The sequence below is a fragment of the Halichoerus grypus genome, chromosome 11, assembly GCF_964656455.1.
Source record: "Halichoerus grypus chromosome 11, mHalGry1.hap1.1, whole genome shotgun sequence".
Taxonomy (NCBI): domain Eukaryota; kingdom Metazoa; phylum Chordata; class Mammalia; order Carnivora; family Phocidae; genus Halichoerus; species Halichoerus grypus.
Genome location: NC_135722.1, coordinates 108,020,860 through 108,044,131, shown reverse-complemented (window position 1 = coordinate 108,044,131; position 23,272 = coordinate 108,020,860). Strand labels below are relative to the sequence as shown.

At 41.6% G+C, this 23,272-nt stretch overlaps 1 protein-coding gene across 5 annotated transcripts in view; it reads left to right on the top strand.

Annotated features, from left to right (window-relative positions):
- The window catches only part of GRIA4 (glutamate ionotropic receptor AMPA type subunit 4), a 369,710-nt gene that overhangs the window by 331,458 nt on the left and 14,980 nt on the right, over positions 1-23,272 (top strand). The window lies entirely within an intron of this gene.

The following is a 23,272-nucleotide window of genomic DNA, read 5'->3' as shown; positions in this document are numbered from 1 at the left end:
ACGGGCTTACTCCGTCACACTCGCACCCATTGCAAAGGGAGTGTGGTGTAAGTAAGATCTGTAAAATTAGACCCGATGACACTCCAGAACTGTTCACACACAGACCCCTGAACTGTGATTCATGAGCACAGCATCACACATGTGGATTACTCGGATAATCCACATGTGTTAAAGAGGAGACTTTCATTCTTAAGGAAATGCTGGTAAAATCTGCCCTTTTTGCCCTTTTGGTCCTGGACATAGGGAATTCACATGTTTATGCCCAGGAGGCAGAATATCCTATTTTCCTTAAGCAATAAAGGCTCCTGGTGAATTGCTGGGGCTAGAGCAAAGCCGGAGTCAGCGGTGACAACTGACAAATCACTCTGGTCTCAGTGCTGCTTAGGAGGGATTCGTACAAAGCACAGATTCAAGAAGAAATCAGAATCTTTGCTAAAGGACCTAACCACGAACCCGGTCTTGAGAAATGATGTCTCTGGTAAGCCTTTGAAATGTGAAAGTAATGAGACCTGTACTGTTGCCCAGTAGGAATGAAAGCAACGTAAAGATGATATGATCGTTCTCATTGGTTTGAACAAGGGAACTGCAGCGTGCTTTGGATATGTGTGTTGGGCGGGGGGTGAGGGTGTGGATGACACAGATCCGAGAAACAGTAGCCCTGGAAAGTTGTGTTAAACCAGTATTTAGTGTTTGCAAGCAACACTGTAATAATTAGTGAGGGGTTTTACGGTGTGTCCAAAAGGGACCATTTTAAAAGGAGAGAGGATAAAATGAGCCGGTGAAGACAGACTTGGGTGTGGACTTTGGCAGAAAGTCATGTTTCTTTGCACGTACTTCCCGTATGAAACCAGAGAAATGTCCAGGGAGAAAGCCAGACCAATAAATTACGCGTAACAAAATTCTACCCCAAAATGTTCCAACCATTCAGAAACTCAGACTGGCATCAGAGTGTTTGGTCTTCAAGGGTATATTTTGTAGGATGCGGTAGGAGAAATGTGTCATTTTGGCAAAGCCAAGGAGCAAAGAAATCTCTATTGAAGTAGGAGTTGTGAGAGCACCTTCGTGTAGCTAATTTAAAAGAACGGGAAGGGGAGAAAGCAATGGTGGTTGATATGTAGATCAGTGTTCAGACTATTGATTACATTCACTGGATGTCGCTTCTGCTCTTAATTAATTCTCTGTGGATGTAGCTGCCTTGTCCTCTGTCTTGTGTCTACTGATAAAGTCAAGTTCCAGGGACTGCATTTGGCCCTCAGATACGGGTGCGCCTGAGTCCCATTGATGGCAAGAGTTCCCTCTTAAATGTGCCACTTTGTCAAATCCACACTACGGGGCTTGTTTGGGGAGACGCTGAAGGGCTTCATCTGTCTAGAACTGTATAATAATCCGCTATTGGCTTCCCCCTCTTTTCCTGTCCTTCCCTGGATCTTGTTAATGAGGTAATTGTTAAACCCAGCTTCCTGGATGGAGAGTTTGTTTATACGCTTTGTTTTATATATGCCACGGTTTCCTGAGCAAGCTGGCCCCTGCATGCCAAAACCACAGTCCTTTTGTCCGGTCTTCGAGAACACTGGAAGAGCAGGGAAGGCTAAGCAGCGTGCACCTTGCCCCCCACCTCCTCACTTCCCCACCCCCAGCCCAGCTACACGCGGGGCGCGCATCAAGCCTGAACTCTCACTCTTATTCGATGAGGAGCCTCGGTTTGAACAGAGGCAAACTCTCAGAGATGGACGAATGGGCACCTTCTATATAAAGGATTACTTTGTAGAAGCAAATTCAAAACAATTGCATTTATCACAGCAGGACCCCGAGGGCACATCTGCATCGAGAGTGTTGCCTTATTTGTTCAGTAGACTTTTCCTGTGGGCTCGGTCTTTCTTTTAACCAAGTCTTTACGTTAACAGTTCTGGATACAGTGAGACTAGTCTGTTTCCTTGTCTTTCCCACAAAGTCTGCTGTTGTGATTCACTGGGCAACATGAGACTTGAAGAACAGGAGAACGGTAGCCTTTCCTGCTGCGTCAGCGGAAGCAGAGAACGCACACACATGGCTAACAGTCTTCCAATGGCCTCGGGAGTCTCACGTTTCCGGACCTTGCTGTGTGGTCACAGCGCTTCACGATCAACGTCCCAGAAAAGAGGAAGACTAGGATATAGAATCAGGATGGAAAGCCAGGACTCGGGTCTTCACTGTAGACCTGCAGACAAATGCAGTCTGGATCGTTACAGAGCCTGTCTGGGTGCGTGGGGTAGAAAACACTGCAGCAGGGTGACCGGCACCCGTCTGTACGGGACAGGGATAGCGCACAGAGCCCCTCGTTGCTCGAAGACACTATTTCAGACTCGTGTTTGTGAGGTTTACAGAAAGCTGTCAGTTACAGAAGCAGTATCCACGGTCAGAAATTATTGGGTTTCTTGTACTTTAACACAGATTTGTCAAGTTTTAGGTCACAGAAGGATGCTAGCAATGTTGATGCCGTGGGACGTCTCATCTCTAGGTCTTACTATGATAAAGAGGAGCGATAACGGGCCGATGTGCCTACGAACTATCGGTACCGGGCAGTGGGGGAACTCAGATCTCACTGGCATAGCTATTTATTTTCCAAAGTCATCTAAAGAAAACTTTCAGTTCTCATTGTGAGATGAAAGGGTAAAATCTCTTCTTTTATATTATCTCTCAACTGTCCACATGCTTTGATACTTCTCTCGAATCTTCTTTTCCTGTGCTCCGTGCCATTTATACGACTCTCAGCGTCCTGGCCTTCCTTCTTGTTCCTTCTCCAATACCCTTGACACCCCAAAACAATTGTGACATCTGCCCTCTGGCTGAGAAACTTTCACAACACATGCTTTAGACAGCACTGCGGTGGGAACGCAGAGTTTAGATGAGGGAGGCAGCGTGTTCACTTTGACTTTACCATCAGTACTGTCAGCTTCACTACCCAGCAGAGACCCGCTGTCCGTGGCATTTACCGTAGCGCAAAGCTGTATGCTTGACCACAGAAATACGGTCCTTACTGTGTGCTCCCACTAGCTGCTGTGCTGTACTACGCAACAAACAAAACAGACGTTGTTCAGAGGGAATCGTAACTTGGTTAACACAGAGACGTACTAGGTACTGAACAGCTGTTAGGCGAGAAGACCCCTTTTGGAGGTACTCCTGGTACGTCGTATCCGTGAGTACCTCCAGGGAACATAGCGAGGGAGCCTATCTGAAGACTTCCCCTGGCCTCTGTAAGAATTTGTAGATTCGACCCTAGTGTTTGAAGCCCACTTAAAAAAAAAAAATCAAAAACCAAACCAAGCACTAGTCTCCTATCTTCCGTTATTCTGCAGTAATAATTCTTCAGATTTTGCCTTCTCTAAAAAAGTTGGCGAGACTGTGTCTAAAATAAGACAAACGCTCTGTCACCCCCCCAGAAAATGTTTCAAAAGAAAGCAGTTCCAAAAGAACTTGATCAGTAATTGAGATCTGGGGGCACAGAGGCCCAGTAGGACCTGCTGCCCTCCCTTCTCAGGGAGCCCGTAGCAGCCGGAGCAGGACCTCAGCAGCCAGGCCCGTGAGGTCAGCTCACGACAGCCACCGCAGAGCCCGGGGCCGCAGCGTGTGGGGGTGGGCAAGCACGAAGCAAGGGAATCAGAGTAACAGCTTCCATCCGACTCTTTCTTTCAGTCTTGAACGCAATCCCTGGCCCAAGTCTAGATCTCTGTCAGCATGGGCAGCGTCCTCGGTAGGCCAAATCGTGTTTCTTCCGCTTTGGAGGATCCTTTAGGGCAGATGTACTAAACTTAGTATTCAGATCCACGTGTGAAAAAATATATTATCCTTAAGGAACCACTTTCTCATGTAAAATTGGTGATAGGTGTTTACTCATCAGTTCACGTGTACTTACAAGGTCTAGAAACAAGGGGCTTGCTGGATGTTGTGCATGAGAATAAAGTTGATGTCTGTTTTCGATGTTAGTCACAAGTCAACTGTTAGCATTTGATGTGGACATTAGAAAAGCTTAAAAGTACAGAAAGTTAAACCTGAGCGCTCATATTCCTGAGCAGCACTTGGCCTGAAGTGATTAAATTTTCCACTTGTTTTCAGGAAATGAGTTGCTGTAGATTAGTACATGTTTGTTTGTTTGTTTATTTTAACTAGTAGGAAAGGAGATGTTTTTGCATATAAATATCCTTTCTTTTTCTTGATGTCCTAATGAGATACTAGAGGTAACTTAGTTTTTGTGATCCCGTTACGACTTGGAACATAGTCTGTTGGACTAAGGGTTAGAACAGACACACACAAGCACACAAATCCCCCCACCCCCAGTTGTAATATGCTTCATCACTTACCCAGTTTCCTACCAGAGATGCTGGTGTTTATTGCAGGGACCAGGTAGTTTGCATTCACAAACTGAGGTGCGCATGGTAAAGTTATCAATACTACATGCATCCCAGGGGGAAATAACCCCCTTTAGAATCCATATACCCCATCCTTGCTTTCCTTTCTAGAATGGTGACTCCAGTAGGAAACCTAAAACTTTCCACTGCCATTTGAAATTCTACATTTGTCATTTAGGTCTTGCCTACACTTGAAAGATGATTGAAATCACAGCTCCCCATGAAGAAGAAAAAGAATGTGGCATTTTTCTGCATTTCGTTAAGATTCACCAGGCATTAAACATGTTTGCCATTCTTCCCAATAGAAAAAAAAAAAAATGCTAACATGATTTGCCTTCATATATTTGCCAGTTCATTCAACAGATGGTCACTGGGTTCCCACTGAGAATTTGCCGGTTGGTTGTCATGTTGTTCCCTTTGAGTTCGGCTTTGTGACTGCCATAGGCACCACCACATCGAGACGTTTCTAAATTCAGTGTTTGGCTCTGTGCTCCTACTCACCATTACACTTAGAAACCGTATGTTAGTAACTTGCCTCAGAAAATGGGTAATCTGTGGCCATTTTAGTTTCTACCACTTCAAAGAGGATCAAATGTAAGGAGATAAAAATGCTATAAATGAGGTTCACCAATTCAAGCCTTCACAGCCCGATCCGAGGAGGGACCTAACACTGGACGTCAGCTGTGGCAGTTCTAAGAGAAGGCAGAATTCCAAACCGTTGTTCTTCAGTCCCACGTAATTGCCTTATAAGCAAATCCTATAAAGAAAGAGAATCTCCGGAGAGAATACATATATCCTGCACAATTCAGATCGATTCGGTGGTAACACACAATTGACGTGAGTGCCGAACCTCTCCCCAGCCAGGTCAGGTGGCCTTGACCCACATGTGCTGAGAGTATTTAGGAGACACGGTGTCGTGTCTAAGACCAAAGTTCATCAGCCGGTAAGTGGATGAACGGATCCTTACATTAGTCGTTGGAAGTGTTGCCGTCTTGGCGGATGCCCCGTAGCCAGACAGGTCCCACCTTACGTCACTGGTCTTTATAGATCAATACAGATCATCTCACTCAATCGAATGGTTTCCAGAAGCGATCGCAGCGCTAGTGCTCAGGTTAAAGGGGGGACACAAAGGAACAACCAAGCGACTGCATGAGGGTGTTTGGACCCCCTGTTCTGCAGGGCTGGGTGGAAGCCCACGTGTGGGTTCTCCAGAGCTCAAACCAAAAACATGAGGTCTGGAGAAAAGACACGCCAATCCCCCCTCCCCTGAAGGGCACTGGCAATGCCAAAATCTAGACAGAGGCCCAACTAGGTACCGTAATAAGGAAATCGAGTCCGGACCGTTGAAGCAAAGAATCTGAAAGGACTGGGGGAAGGGAAATGTGTGGTGCCAGGAATTCTAGAGTTGGGAAAACAGCGACAGCCGCAGAGGTCCTGCCTTTCCAGGGAATCAGAGATGTTGGCGTGGCCCACGCGTGGGTTTGCTGCCGCCGGTTCAAGTCTCAGCCGTAGGACAAGCACCCTACAGCAGAGAGATTGCCTCTGTGAAACGTCCCTGCTGCACGTGAGGCAGCTTCTGCCCGTGGCTCCAGGGTCCTCTGTGGCCTGTTTGTGCCAGTGACAGAAGAGACTGTGTCTGGTTAGTGTTCTTCCCAGGAAGGCCTCAGGCTATGGGACCAGGAGCGCTGTAGGTAGTAAGTGCCCTTGTCGTTTATACACCAGGAGCAGCGGCTAGTTTATCCTCGGAAGAGCAGCAAGGTCAAGTGATAGGGGGTTTTTTTTGCTATTGTTTTTGCTTTTTGTGCATTGCTTGTGTAGGATTTGTTCTCCAGACTTACCTTCCTAAAGGGAAGGCTGCAAGGACGATCAGCCCAGGCTCGGCAGAGGAGGGGTCATTAAAGTTCTCAGAGAGATCACAACCCTTACTCCTCTCAATAGTTCGGTAGGAACAAGACGAGAAGCATTATTGTCCTGCCGTAGCAGATTCCTACCCCTTACTGTCCCGAGTCCCTTTTACCTGAGATCATGGAGGTAGGGTGGGGAGGGATTGCATGAGAGAGAGAAGAGGGGGCTCTTCTCTTATTCCATGCTTGGGATAATCGGACGTGGAAAGAATATTTTAGATGTGCACATGGGCACACACACACACACACAGGACTTTGGAGGGAGCATGGTAATCAGATTTACCATGAAACTCCAAAATACCTATAATAAACTAAAAATACAGCTCACTTTATTGTGGAGATGTAATATTCTCCTAAATGTAGAATTCTATACAATACTGTTTTAATGCAGTTTTATCCTAATGATAAGCATCTACTTAGTGCATCATAAGTAAATAATGGTTTTCCATAAAAATGAAAATGTTTCAGCATAGCATATGGGAAACCACCCAGCCACAACTTGAGACGTTATTAATATCTTCCTTTTGTCTCTAAAGATAAAATCAGCCAAGATTGGGCCTGGTTTATGATTCATACTTAAGAAAGGGAAGATAAAATAGCTTGGCCATTATTTGGAATGAGCTGGGAAATAGTAAAGACTCTGGTTTAGAATTATATTCTGTTTTAATTCAGCTAGGAATGAGAAACTGTAGTTCATTTATTTTAATGTTTGCCCCCCCCCATTCAGTCTTATAAGTCTTGTTTTCAGAATGAAACAGCATACATTTGAGATAACGTTGCCACAAACAGCATGTCCCATACATCCTGGCAGCACCTAAATAGAAGATCCCCGTGTTACCCTGCAGACCACCTAGCCCTGGCCCTAAGCCTTCTTGCAAACAGCCTTATATTAATTATAAGAATATCTTGTAACTAATAATCATACTAATGGAAGTTAGAAATACTTTGTTTATCCTCCTTAATACCGGAAAAGTCTATTTCACAATTGAAAGTAGCTTATTTTAAATGGACAGATTCCATACTCTCTGAAAACCCGAAAAGCTGTTGTTCGGGCTCATCCACAGAATGATATACACTTTTAGAAACTTTATGAGACCATTTCAGTATGCTCTCTTAGTATCACATGACTCAACAGTGAAGAAAAATTAAAGGCATAAAAACAGTCCTAACATCAATTCTGCCTTTCAAGTTTATAATTCCAAGATGTGGGAGCAATCTATCATTTTAAATACCACTGACCATGCAAAGTCCTATCACATCACATTGAAATAAAGTAGACTTCATTTAGCCCACTTTTTTTTCTGGGGTACTCAATAAAAAAACCTGACACACAGATAATTTTTTACAGCAATGTTATTCAATCTGTTTTCTCTAAGCATTCAATCTTTGGGAGTTAACCAAAATAAGAATTAAAATGGAGTCAGTTAACCAAATGTGACACGAACAGCTCTCTACTTTCAAAGAAAAGAGGAGTGTGTGGACCCCTCTCCGCGGACGATAGCATAAACACCGGGGAGACCTACCCACAAGGCCTCTGCTCTTACAGAAAATGGTTGCTTCCTATTTGGGGCTGACAGATACGCAGTTTCTGAACAGCCTTTTTAAAATGGCAACAGGCCAGAATCTCACTAGTAACTAAGAGAAGTCTCCTCAGATATCCAGCCCCATATTCTTCTGTCTTTTCAGGTATTTGCAACTAAAACCACAAAAACAAACAAACAAACAAAATCATAAAAGCATTTATCAGTGAATACCACTGCTCTGTGTTGCCAGGCCTGAGAAATAGAAAAGTTAAAATTAAACCATGTATCCAGAGCCCTAAGGCAGTACCCTAACCTTTGGCTGCTATTCGAGGCCAGGCGGAGGTAAATAGAAGTCAGCGGGATCCGAGAAGAGCTGACCTCAGATTGTCTCCCAGAGTAAAGAGCAAAGGGCAAAGGCTAACAAAAAAAGAAGTTGCTTTCTATTAAATGATATAGCAATGATAACATCATCTAAGGCAAAGAATCCATTCATATGCCATCTAACTGATGTTCTTTTTAATTTGTTCACTTTTAAGAGATGATGTTTAAGTTAGGCTTAATGATAGAACTCTAAAAATTACTGAGCAGTATCGTTCTCAAGTGAGACAAAAATAGCAGCGGTGCAGCCTGAGAGCGTTCAGGCCACTCCCGTGTGGTTATTGTCACTCGCTCCCTTTCACCCTCTTACGATGCCGTTTTATTAAGAGGAAGAGTCTATCGGTTGGAGACGTTAGGTGACAGGCACGCAGTGCCACAGCTGTGGTGGAACGGCGCAGTCCGTCACTGGACTCTCTCGCCAGTGCTCTTACGGGGAAAGAACGAAAGGGAACTTTTTAACATAGATACAACTTACTTTCAAAACTTCCTAAACAGTTTCTGTGATTCTTCCATGTTGCAGTTTCAACAACATCCATAATTTCAAGGCGTATTGAGAATACCCCTATAGAGAGCTCAAGAGACTATTTATTTAAAAAAAAAAAAAAAGCCAAAAACTAAATAAGCTCTGGCTAAGTTGAAGAAATTACACAGGAATAGACTTCAGGGTCAACATAAAGATTGTACAACAATTAAAACTGGTCCAGAAGTGGGAGGAAGCTGGTTCAGATCCCCAACATCAGAGTCGCTCAAGTAGAAACAGAAGAGCCTCCCACTTTGAGAGTCTAAGAATCCGTGTCATGTCCTGGACCATCTTTAGCAAAGCAACCGAAGAATTCTCTTAACACCTCTTTGAAGTTGCAGATACTTAATAAGACTGGGGAGAAATTCATTCCCAGAACCTCAATACAAGCTCATCCGGTTTTAGAATTAAATAAGTCACTTCTTCAGTAAATAGCTGCTTTTTATCACATTCTGTCTACACTGTGAGATAGAAAGATATTTAAGGAAAGCACTTCTCTTTAAGAACCACAGAGCTAGAGATAGACGCAGGTCTTGTATGCCTCCCTGTACAGACATTTAAAATTACATACTGACGTCAAACTTTTGGCAAGGTACAAATATGACAAACTTCGCTGGGTTGTAAAAGGAATAAAACAGCAAAAGGGAGGCACATGCATGTAGAAGGACTTGCTTTTTTTTTTTTTTTTTTAAGAACAACAGGTATGCTTCCCCACCTAGATGATAAAAATTGATCCATGTAATCTGGTATCCCATGGTGTTTCAAAATAAAATACATGAGAGGGTGATTTTTAAGAGCCCCTAATAACACTAGCAACTTCCGTTGCTACTTTATTTATTTTTCATTTTTGTCCTCATCACAAATAGCAATCCACCTATGCTCTGAAGCCTGAAGACTGCTCAGCCCACTGGAGTTTTACCCAATCCACGCAGTGTCCCCACAGTTATTCTAATTCATAGACTTTCACATCATTTTGGAATACAAAGATATGTCCTTCAAAACTCTGTCATTTAGGTGACTTCCGTGGATGAAGTAGGTGTTTTATTAAAAAAAAATGTACTTTTTTTCTACTTATAACAGCTTCACAGTTTCCAAATGTATTATTACAGGAAAAAAGGAAATTTCCTATTTCTGTATATATATTCTTTGGAATGTATAGAGTGTAGTGGATAAAAGACTGGTTTGTCAAAATGGCCAATTTTGGAATATTCTTTGAAGATAATGAAGTTAAGGTTCCCAAGTAAGAACATGAGGACAAACACGTGTATTTGTAGTTGGAGAAGCATTACTCTGCCGGGGTCTGCAGCATGTAACTTTAAGGGGATCAAAGCTCAGAGGGTGATGGTGACAAACGTATGGTGTAGAACCTTCCATACAGTGTTTTTTCCCTGCACATTTTCATAACGGCCATTAGAGTAACGATTACCCCATCCTTCATTTCGACGTCTCTGGAATATATTGTGACTACCCAAGGTTCCAAAGTACATCCATTTTCTCACCTGATGTCGTTTTACTTGATAAAGAATTTTAATAAATTACCCAAAGTTAAATAACAATAGCACATGATCTTGTATGGGTTCAGGCTCATTCTCGGTCTCCACTTTCCTTCATGTCTCATGGAACTCAATCAATTGTCTGGTATTTGATCTTTTTTATGGGAGCCAGTCACTGAAATTATGCCAAAGGGTGACTAGGAATGGACTCTAAGCTCGGTTAACTAGACGGTAGTCTCAAAAAAGACAGTCGTTCAAAGAAGAAAAAAATCGTATCAGATGCCATGTAAATGAAAAGGAAACAAATTCAACAAGTCCTACACACCAAGCGCATGTAGATCAATTTACTTGCCCCAACAAATCCTTGGAGCTGGTGTTATTGTCTTCACCTGGTCAGATGCTGCCGCTGAAGCTCCGAGGGAAAAGGAGCCCATCATTGTCTCCTCCCCAAATCCATGCTCCTTTCATGTGCTGCCTGCCTTCTCTCCAGAGATACCAGAATCCCTACTTAGCTAGAGGTACATCATGGAAGAAAACAGCTCTGTCTCACCTGTGATTCCCTGCTTTGAAAAAATAAAGCAAGTACCCAGTTTCCAATAATATCCCATTTTCCCCAACTTTCCTAACCCTCCCCTTTTATGACCCCTTAGGGTTGGTGGTTTTTTTTTTTCATTTGCAGTAATTCTTGTTAATACCAACTTTAGTACTGCCCCCAACATGGTGTTGGCTTGTAGCACCATCAGTTTGCCCTCAAAAACACCAGGAGCATCAGGGAAATGGGTTGAGAAGACCACAGCATGCCTGTCTTTTTAGGGAGCTCCAGGTGCACCCCCACCATACGCTCTCCGTGATTCACAACAGCGGATGAAAATTACCCACGTAATGCGCTTGCAGGAATTCCTCTGCTCTACGTCAGGCTTCAGTTCATTGGAGCTCTGACAAAATAGACTGATGAGAGTAGTTTTGTCCCTCTTACACAGCGAATGTTCATTCCCCTTTGGCTTAATCCTTAAAATGAATTTTAAGCTCATTTCAATGAACGCCCCAGTGTATCAGACAGTTGGTAGTGTCTTGTGAGACCTGAGGAAAGGGTTGGCCAGAACTGAACTTGACTTTAATACAAGACCATGTTCTATTATTGTTTAACTTTGGGTATTTCTCCCCTAGGAGGAGGACAGAGGAGAACTAACCAGCTCCAGGACCAAGGTAAGAGGGGAGTTTTCTTTCAAAAGAATGGGTTCCATCCATTTGAAGGAAACCCCTCCCCCACCTATTTTTCAATCCCTTTTTCTTTGTACATTTATATTTTTTAACCCACGCCTTAGGAAACCAGCTTGCCCCTTGTGCGTAGTAGTGACTTGAACATCCCCTCACAAATGTTACAGCAGGAAAAAGTAAACACCGTCACACAAGTCATATCAGTTATATGCTAATGCGTTTATGTTTTCCATCATCATTAAATATCGGTGCCGGTCTTCCATTAAGGATCAGTCTTTTTGCATAGGCCTTAAGAAATTGCCGTCAGCTGTTAATTTCTCTCTGTGTAGAATATGGATGGTAACTGATAATCAAACCATAATGGGTAATGGGGTTACAAAAATATTAAAATTAAAATCCAAAGTGTTTCTGTAGAAAATACACTATTCTTAAGAAATTTTTTATTTAAAAAAAGGATTTTTTATTAAAAGAAGCAGCTGATAGAATGTAAATGATATGTAATTTGGGATATGCACAGGCTAGACTCTGGGTGTTCAGCAGTTTAGACTTGATGAGATGTTTAAGGTGCCATATGAAACCAGGAACCGGATAGAAAAGGGAGGAAGGAGAGTTGACCCTGTCCTGAGCAGTGTTTCTCGTGCTTAGAGAGCCTTCCCGGGCATCGCTCCCAAGTGGTTTCCATTGTTACCGCTCACCTTCTGTGTTGTTGTCCCTGGAAGTCATCAGTATTCCCTGCTTTTGGTACTCTGTGTCACATTGGTCCTTCCAGGGGGTAGAAATCCCAGGCGAGAAACAAGTGAGAGAAACTAAAAGCATCCAGAATTTGAGATATTAGAAGAAAGGTGGAATCCAGTGGGGTGGGGGGCACGAAGGGACAGCATCCGGACCCTCTGCAGCAATCCTTCTGTTGTCCTTGCTCTCCAAGGAGGCCAGGTCTTGTGATTCAAGTAGATTTTAGAGAAGCTTGAGGCTCAAGCAGAAGAGAATCCTAGGAAGCAGGGGAAATGTGCATAAAGAAGGCAAATTCACGCCATTTGTTGCCAATAAATAATCATCGTCTTTTAGAAACACTGTTCTGGGCGTTTTGTTACAAGCGTGTTTAGAATCACCTTCAGGTTGGATTGTCAGGGTTTATTTAATGAAAGAAAATCACTTCAGACGGATCAGTTTTTGTGGGAGACTGTTGTCTTAGGATCAAGATCCACAGTAGCCGTGCGACTAGGAACGTCCGTGAGGGGACGCGCGTGAGATGGGAACTTGGTTTTAATGCCAGCAAACGCGAGTTTTGTAGATACTGCTATTGCGTAGTGGTCACCAAGCACAGAAACCTAAGCGCCGGACTTTTAGCAGATGATGCGTTTTGTTGTCAGAAGTCAGAGCCTAATTTTTACGCTCTCACTCCCTGCCTCCCTCGGTGACAGGCTCAGGATGTATTGGAGGCACCTGATTCACTCCTGCGTTTTAAGATGCCAGGTGTATGGTTCGCCTAAGCAGCCGCACACAGGGCTGTTCCGCGAACCGTGTACGTGTGAGAATTTGGCGTCCACACCGACGTTAGGTCTGTCGGGCAGATCTGTTGTGTCATCTGAATTTTATGAAATCGTTCATGGTGATCTCGTTCAGGGGAAGAATTGGGGGTCGTTCTGCAGTGAATCGGTTCTGTTCGGTAACCTGAACTTGAGATGAAACACCGTTTTCGGTTTTTTGTTTGTTTTGCTTTGTCTCGTTGCTCTGTAAAGTGAAAAATACTGACCTCATATTAATTGCATTCAGTTTATCAGGTATACGACAAATAGTGAATGGAAGCGCGCAGGCTGGTGGCTTAAGAAATACCCAAGTACTTCTGACCAGAAGCAAGTAACTGAAGGGCTGTGTGCTGTGCTCTAGTATTAACACGACTTGAAGCAAATGTAGGTGAACGTATTTTCAGAATTTACACTTTTGGGGTTTTTTTCCCATTTAAATTATTTAAGAGAAATAAATGAGAGACTATATTTCTGTTTTGAAGTGTGGTTTTGAGTCCTGCTGCCAGCAAAGATAAGCAGCTTTGTGTTTCCCTTTGAAGGGCATAAACTGAAAAGCTGTAAAGACACACAGACTCAGAATTCTTAGGGTTTGGTGGTTTTCAGAGAATAACGGAAGAGCCGCCGGTGCTCCTACTTAGGCGGTTCACACAGCTTCTTCAAGTTCCCATTAGCTTAGAATCCCTTCTTCTGGAAGGCCTGTTTTTATCACTCTGTTTCTTTTTCTATTTATGCTGTTCTCCCACCTCACCAAAATCCATGCCAGAGTTAGGGTAGATGAAACAAGAGCAGCTAAAGACATTTTAAGTTCTATCCAAATACTAGGCTACTGCGAGGGACTCTGGCACCCTGAATGAAAGAGAAATTGAAACTTTTTTAAGAATTTGGTGGGAAATTTAAAGTATTTGTAGATAAAGATTTACTAGACATTTAATGAATTAAGTGCATATTTAAATACACAATAAAATAAATCTTAATCAGGTTAAACCAGACATAGTGTTGGCCTTTAATTATCTGTTGATGACAAATGTAATTAATTTCTCTGATGTACTGAATTATACTGTTCTCAGCAGTAAATTTAGTAACAGAAGAATTTTATAAAAAGGACATGTTTTATTTGCTACTGTTAAATAGGTTAGAACAAAATGATAAGAATACCATTATCTGGGATTTATTTATTTTTTTTTTTTTTTTCATTATCTGGGATTTAGTTGTAAGTATCTGATTTCACCTGATACAACAAGCTTGTATCTGATTTTATCAGTTCGTATTTTTATCCTTGCCCCGCTACGCAAACTGAGCTGGTAATCCCTTTATTTTAACCATCTATAATCTCACTGAAATATCATCTTAGGTATTTTGTTTATATGATGGGCAAAATCGTTTGCCATCATTCATAAAAATAGCTAGTGTTAGTAATTCTTTTTGTCCCTCTTGCCAATATTTAATAGACAGTTCGGGAGCCCTTTTGCTTTGTTTTATTTTGTTTTGCTTTAAAACCGTCTCCATAGGAGGTCTTCCCAAAATCCATTAGGTGGCACAGTCAATGGTTCAGGCACAAGATTCTTTCATTTTAATGGGCTGCTTAAAAAGTAGCACCTTAAGTTAATCACGGAGATATCAGCCCTCCAGATAGTTATTGCATGGCTTCTGTAGTTCTCGCCCTGCCTTGGGACTGAGGATGGTGTAAAATACCGTCAAACAGAGTCGCTGTGCTCCACGGGAGAAGACCATACAGAGATAACAACACTGTGAAGTGATGTGGGACTCCAAGTAATTGGGAGCGCTGCAGACAATAGATAATTTAAAGAAGAAGGAGATCACTAGAGTCTTAGAGTATCTGGGAGAGACCTAATAAAAAAGGTTCACATGTACTAGTTGATAAATATTAGTTGAATGAATAAGTCCATGAGTGACTATTGGAAAATGGAAAGAACTTTAGAAAAGCTAAGGGGGAAAAACGAAATTTCCGGTGAAGGTTCTGTCATGAGACTGGAACCGACTGCGAATAAAATGTCTTTGGGACTCTTAAGGAATCTAGCCTGGAGGAGGCAGAGAAGGTCTGTTTGGGGAATTAGGATGGTTAAGAGGCTGGGCTTCTGTGGTGGAAGGATCCAGGTTCCAATCCCGCCTTTGCCATTTACCGGCCATGTGGATTCAGTAAGGACTCAGTGAGAATGTGAAGAACTTGGGACAGAGCCTGGCTCAATCAAATGTAATCAAGTTATACTTTAAAGGTATACATATAAGCTGAATTGTGAGGAAGCTTTGAATGTCAGGAAAATTAGAACAGAGTCGTATGTTGGAGGCAGTCATGAGTCCCCAAAGGTTTCCAACAAAGCGGTGTAAAGAAGCAGAGAAGCATAGCTGTTCTGACTCCGGGTAGCTGAGAACAGATTGAGTCAGTGGATCTTGTCTCAGGTGATAGAGGCTTTGACTCAGATGTTACCTGTATAATAGAAATGAACATATAAATTTAAGAGACACCTTTTCAGAAAAAAAAAGGTTCTTAATGGCTACTTGGCTGTAGGGAAGGAGTGGAAAATTCGAAGATGAGATTGAGTTTCTGTGATTGGGCTTTATTATTTGTGTTTACCTTTCTACTTCTGTGAAGCGTTTTCTGATCCATTATACTGAAGCTTCTTTATAATAACGTGTTTGGGATCCCTCATTACCTGTCCTAAAAGAGCAGAACTTAAGTCATTAGGAACCTAGTATGTATAAAAATAGACCTGTCTTATTCCAACCTTAGGAAGGAACAAGTATCACCATCTAATCAAATCAAGTCAACATAAAGTTTATTGTACAGCTTTTTAAGAAACGTTATCTACTGTTCTTCCTTCTTGGATATTTAGGAAGGATCAGTTCCAGCTGGTAAGACCACAGGCCTCTCAAGTCTTATCTCAAGAAGCGTTTAGCCAGAGGGGGTAGAAATTGCAGGGAATGTATCAGTCAAAGCTTAATGAGGGATCACCCCCAGCAAGCCTGATGAACGGGGTGGGCGGGAGAAATTCCCCCTTGGAGAGCCGTAGTAGGGAGGAATACTTGGTTTAGCTACACAGGAAAGGGGACCCACAGAAAGCGAAGTGATCCTAGCACTGTGGGAAAGAGCACTAGGCCGGGAGGCAGCAGACCTCCATCCCGGCTGGATCTTGGTGAGCAAGGCGCCGAACTTTCCTTAGACCCCAGTGACCACAACCGTCAGATGAGATGGTTTGAGACACCCTCTGACCCCCACTGTGACTCAAAAATGCTACGATTCTAGTTCTTTAAGGCAGTTGATGGAAGTTTTTAACAATGAGCAAAGGAAGGAAAAAAGGAAACTCGGTTGTTGAGCATTCTGGAAATCCTATAGAGAGAATAAGGAGCGTGGCCTAGGAGAAGGAATCCGGAGGAGTCAGGGACAGAGCAGAGAGCACCCAGCAAATCTGCATGGAAATCCCAGTGCTGCTGACAGCTCACACGCAGTAAACGGTGACAGCCACCAGCTCTGCGACTTCTGAAGTCGTACTTTAGCTTAATGACAATCCCTTAGCAAGTGAGATTCAGAGAGAACTGGAAGCACTTCACAGTCCGTAGGTAGCGACTTGAAACAAAGCCCCATGTTGTATGATTCCATCACAGAAACTGCTCGTAAAAACAGGGTGGCTTGGCGTGGGGACGTGAGCCCGTATCATCTCAAACAGCACCCCAGGGCACCACAAGTCAAATAAAATTTACATGATTTAATACGAATAATTGATATTTTCCCAATATTATCTAAGGGTAACCAAAAGTGTCTTTGAGCAGTTTTTATTTTTAATTTTTATTAATGTCACATGCAGTCTTTTAAGAAGCCCTGCACATGGGGGCGCCTCAATGGCTCATTCGGTTAAGTTAAACGTCTGACTCTTGATCTCAGTTCAGCTCTTGATCTCAGGGCCGTGAGTTCAAGCCCTGTACTGGGCTCCACACTGGGTGTGGAGTCTACTTAAAAAAATTTTTAAAAAAAAGCCCCGCCCATGCTGTGTTTGCAGAATGATCACAGATTGAGGCTCGTACCTTGCAAGTTCCTTACCACCAAACCACAGTCTTAAAACCTCCTCTCTCTTAAAATTCTGGAGCAACCATGGGTCATAGAAATATTTTTATTTCCCTTCCTTTAATAGACATACTTGAAAGTGGCCATTAATTAATTTTAAAATAAGTGTTACTAGAATCTGGAAGAGATATTTTTTATCTGTATTCACGATTCCCTTTCCAAATTTTGTGGATCCCTTGAAGTCATTATGCCAGTCTGTCTATCTGTAGCTTTCACGGGCTTTTTTTTTTTTTTTTTTAAAGATTTTATTTATTTATTTGACAGAGAGAGACACAGCGAGAGAGGGAACACAAGCAGGGGGAGTGGGAGAGGGAGAAGCAGGCTTCCCACCGAGCAGGGAGCCCGATGTGGGGCTCGATCCCAGGACCCTGGGACCATGACCTGAGCTGAAGGCAGACGCTTAACGACTGAGCCACCCAGGCGCCCCGCTTTCACGGGCTTCTAAAAGAGGTCCCTACCCAAAGGAGAATAGAAAATTCTACTCTGTGACCTAAAATTGACAAAATCATGAAACTAAACTGCATGAAATATTTGTAAGGATTACATTTAAAAAAAAAAAAAGTTTAACACTAAAAGTATAATTAAATTTTTCATTTATCACAGTCTCCAGCTAATACTCTAAATTACTGGCAAACATCCTCACAAAAATCACAGTATTTCTTCAAAAATCACATTCCTCAGACCTGGGCCTCAAATAGCAATTAGTCATGCAAATTCCAAGGAACACATACGTTAGGGGCACTGCGTGGCTCAGTCGGCTAAGCATCTGCTTTGGCTCAGGTCTTGATCCCAGAACCCTGAGATAGAGCCCTGTGTCGGGAGGCTCCCTGCTCAGCGGGGGGGTCTGCTTCTCCCTCTCCCTCTGCTGCTCACCCTGCTCACGCTCTCTCTCTCCCTCTCTCAAATAAATAAATAAAATCTTCAAAAAACACACACTTTAGAGACCATTTTTGGAATCTAACCCAGTATCTACATAATTCATTTAGTTGTCTTTGACTTACTTGGAGTATGAAATGCTGCAAAGGACTCTATACACTAAATTAATTGCATATATGCCATCCAAAATCCAAAACAAAGACAATAAATCCTTCCTTATCAAAGTGGTTTTCAAAGGCTCATTATACATCATGTAGGGTCTGAATTGTCTTTCCACTGAAAAAAATTTTCCCTCCTAATTTTGATATCAAATTATTGATTGGCAGTGCCATTTTTATGCAAATCTTACCTGTCATTGTGTAAGCCAACTGGAATTAAAACTTAGTATCTTTTCTAAAAACATTTGCATATATATGCAGAGCAATTTAGCCCAAATCCTGTCTTTGGAAAGAAGTGCACAAATCCAATGAAGCAAAAAGAGCCTTGTGCTTGTTTACTGGAAGGGATAATTTGGGAAGAAAACTAATAGCACAGCTGCAAGTTAAATTGAAAACTTAGTGGAGCATTTATAATGCCGAGAATCCAGGCCTTACGCAGTTGATCAAGGGTAGAACTGTGGACGCAAACGCCTTTCCTTAAGATCAGATTCTCACCTCCTTATCATTTGACAGCCTATTGATTTTTATTTACTTACTATATTTTCTTGATTGATAAACTAGTTCTTTCTCAGTGAGTTATTCATAAACTTGGTACAAAAATCTGGGGTTGTTGTAAATTCTCAGTTTCATGGCTGATTTCCTCCAAACACTTTTATTTGGGGGGACATCATTAATTAAACGGCAAAAGTAAAACCCCGTATGTCCCATGCTCCTCCCTCCCCATCTCCTCTTGCTCTACTGGGGTAGACTTTCCTGTATTCAACCCTCATGACAGTAGTGACAATTGCCACCATCGCTTAAATAAGAACCAATAGTCTGTGCAGTAGTCTGTGATAAATTATTCATTCTTCATGAAATTACTATTTTCTTACTAGAGTGGTCCTAGAAATTTTCTGCATGTACTTCTCTGGTGCATAATAAAGTTTAAATCAAATGAGTTTTCCAATCTGGAGTTTTAGTTTAAATGCAAAAAAGAGATACAGTAAAGATGTGGTGTGATGAAAGACTTTTTTAATGGCATTTTTTTTAATTCCTGAAAAAAAAAATGAAAATGGCTTTTTTCTTAGGGTCTCTACTACTTGTTTGGGGAAGAACGTAGTTGCCAGCTCTGAAAATTCTTTTCCTAAAAACAGAGGTATATACATATTTTTTTTTTAATGGCCCACTTTGCAGGACTCAAGTCTACGCACCATCACATTCATTTAATTCAGCCTAAGGGGAAAAGCTCACCTTGTCTATGTAAATATGTGTGAAACAGCGAGAGTCTTTTCTCCAGGCCACTGAGAGTTCTATTAACCTCCTGCAGATCCTGTCTGACGGGGGAGGCCCACTAATTGATGGATTACTCATCCTTCTCTGCCTGACCTGTTCCCCTCAAACAAGGCAGAACCTTTGTAGAAGCCAAGTTCATCATCCCCTGTCCTCCAGCCTGTGGCTAGAGACCCAGAACCAGGTGGACCAAAGCAAACCACATCATCGGGAGCAATGAATGCTTTACTGACATCCTTAAGAGCAATTCCTAAATTCTACCTCTTCCTCATTTCTTTGTTTTTTGGGGGTTTTTTGGATCCAAAATGAAATGTATATGTTGGTTTGCATAAAACAGTTCTTTTAGGCATTATATTATAAAATAATATAAAATTATAAAATAATCGAGGCTTTTTTTGTTTGTATTTACTGATTATTAAAGTATCACTTAGAGTAGAAAATTCTGGATGGGTGGGGAAGCGTAAAAAGCAAAATGCAGTCCAAACTAATCATAATCCCTACGTTCAGAGACAGCTCTTTGTTGTGGTTTTTTTCCCAATATTTTTCCATTAATGTCTCTGTCTCTCTCTAAATATATATTTTTTATTCTTAAATTAAAATCATAGGGAATATACAAATTTGTTTCTTTTTTTCCACTTAACATTATACTATTATCATTTTTCCTTGTTGTTAAAAGCTTCGAATGGCCGTAAGACGTTCAGCCATACAAGTTATGGGTGCTTATCAATACCATCACCTGAGGAGCTTTGTAAAGATGTAGACACAGTGCCCCTGACTCAGAGGGACCTGACCCAGCAGCGTTAGGGCCTGAGCATCTGTATTTCTGATGGGGGCGCTCTACTCAAATCAAGCTTGAGAACCACTGCTGGGTCTCCCCACATCTACTTCATTCTCCTCTTCTGGTGGGCATGTGAATTGCTTGCCATGTTTGCTACAGAAATATACTATGAGGTTCATTCAGTTACTCCCAGCAGCATCATTGATTAACTTTATTAGAATTGGTTCCTCAAAGGAGAATTATTATTAACCAGTAATATTTAGTCAATTAATATAATTATCAACATTATCAGTAATTTCCAAGAACAAGAATTGTGTTTAAGCTTTTGTTGTGTAAAGTCATCTTATTTCTTTTTTAGTTCCTAATTCAATCACCAGTGGATGAGGACGCCCATCTTATTCGGCCCTTGACTATATTACACAGTATCTTTACTTTTGTCTTTCCTAAAATGAGTGGCAGAGAATTGAATTGGCATCATTTTAATTCACATTAATTTAATTCCAAGCCAAGTTGAATGATTTTTGTATGATTTGTATGATCTCCCTGCGTAAATCGTCTACCAACACCCTTTGTGGATTTTAAAGGGACTTTCTTACCTGTTGACACAATGCCTTGTGGATTCACACAATTTTTAAGTTTTTAAAAAACATACTAAGATTTATTGGGGACTATGAAAAAAATTTCCTAGCATCATTCAGGTGAATATTCTGGACATTTGAACCTCATGATATTTAAATTTTATAGAGTTTAGGGGCGCCTGGCTGGCTCGGTCTGTAGAGCTTGTGACTGTTGATCTCGGGGTTGTAAGTTCGAGCCTCACATTGGGTGTAGAGATTACTTAACAATAAAATCTTTAGAGAGAGAGAGAGAGTTTAGTATGAAGAGAGGATTCCCATTAAGAGAGCACAGGCCTAAAAGTGATGAGACTTTCCCGTGTGTGTATAACTAACGGATCCTTTCCCATAAGGACACTAGAGCAGTAGCAAAAATCTCACCGTACGTTAGAATAAACAGCACCATCACCGCCAACAATGAAATATTCATCCGATTAAGTAAAATGGAATTGAGTTTGTTTTAATCAGACTAAATATGATATTGCAAATTATTTGTTCTACAAACTACATACACCCTAAATATCCTGTGTGCAGATGTTGACTAAGTCTAGGGGCCGGTATATCAGTCCTTTATAATAATATTCTTAAATCCAGGAAACCATAAAAATACTTGACTAAACTTAAACTTTTAAAATGTTCCTATTAGGTAGATATTTTGTCAGATGTACATTTTAAAACCTCACCAACAGAAGAATTACATTACAAGTAATATGGTCCAGAAGTAAATATAATGAGTAAGGCATAAATTAAGCATAAAAGCATACCCAAACATATAGAATGATAAATTATTTATGAAAGTGTGGGAGGTAAGAGATGGGTATCTTAGCCTGAGTTAAGATGCTTTGAACAAGAAAATCTCCACACTTGATGAATTCACCCAATATCAATAAATGGGAGAAGTTTAGGTCTGTTAATTCTCGTTCTCAGGCTTCTGTTGTATGTGGTCTTTCAACAAGAGTCTCATTAACAAAAATGGGTCCCAGAAGCTAGCGCAATGAGGTACGGATTTTCATAATCTCAAGCTCAGTTGAAGGAAATTTCAGGAATAAAAACCTTGGGCAGTTTTCTTGAGGTCCTGGAATCTGACTCGAGGAACATTTTCCTTCCACGCTGCAGCAAGCGCCCCGCCATCTCACTACTATTCAAATGCCTACTTGGAGAAGGGTTTTTCTTCCCTAGAATTCCCTGAAGGTACAACAGGCAAAGGCAAGAAGGAAGTTACCTGAGTCCTACTTCACTCTTTAAAAGGTCATTGTCTACACACCTGTGCCGGAGTCCAGCTCCAGCCGGGGTGGGTCTCTCGTGGGAAAGGACGGCGTCGGCGAATGAGGACACACAGACACAGGGTCAGGTTGCAAGCATCTCCTCCTGACAGCCTCGGAGGAACTTTATTTATGTTAGGATTTTTTTGTTTTTCCAAATCTTAGATCATTTTCTGGATTACAGCCATAGCCTTCTTTCATTTTTCCTTTGTAATGATTAACATGACCTTTATTGATTTCTGCTTATTGGCTTTCGCTAAAACTAAAAAACAGTACGCAAAGAGAAAGGTGCTAGACAGAGCGTGACCGTCTTGTTATTTTGTTCTATAGAAACCAATTCTTCGTGGAATTAGTCTCATTATGATTGCTTAGATAGGCGTAACTAAGATGAGTAGTCGCTTTATCATGAAACCCCAGAAATATTCCCACAATTATAAAGATTGCCATAAATAAAATGAAAGAGAATAGCAGGAGCCAGCTGCGGAGTCTCCTGTTTTCAGGATCGTCCCCCATACTTGGACCTTGTCAAACAGCATGAGTAGCTTGGCTCGCGCCACACCTGGGCTCTTAATTGTGGTCTACACACATCCAGCAAGAGTGTGGTCACTGACTCTTTCTTCCTCTCCTCTTCCATTTTTAAATGAAAACAATCCACTTAGTTGAGTTTATCTGTAAAAGCTGCCTTTTATAGAATAAAGGGAACAATCAGCGTAAGGAATAGAGCACGTCTTTCTTCTATCGCTCATCTTCTTGGCTGACCACTACTTCAGGACCAGAATATCCCTGATCATTAATCTGCGTTTCTGACATTGACTTTGAAATCTGTCTGAAGTGTACGAAGGGGATTGCAAAGGAACAATAAAACGTGATGGAAGGTCTGCTTCCCAAGTCCCTCGTTTACCCCTCACTACTTGTGACTTCCCTAAGCTTGCTTCCAATTCCTCTTTCAGGGTTCCTTTTTCTCTTGCCTAGGTAAAAAATATGTATATATTTTTAAATCTATTCCAGCAAAATGAGTGAAGTAACTTTATGTATTTTCTTAAGTCACTTGATGATTCTTACAATTAATAACATGTAAAAGTAATGTGTTTCATAAAATAGGACAGATGTTCAAATGTGGCTTATGCTGCAGTTGAAATGGCAATCTACAGAGGCTGCTAGACCTGATTATGTACAGAAATGACATCTGTAGTCAGAGAGTTGTAGAAAACAAGCAGTTTTCACATGCAGAGAAATCGTGAGTACCTGAAGACTCTTTCTGAATATTAATTACAAGGTGCCTTCCATGCA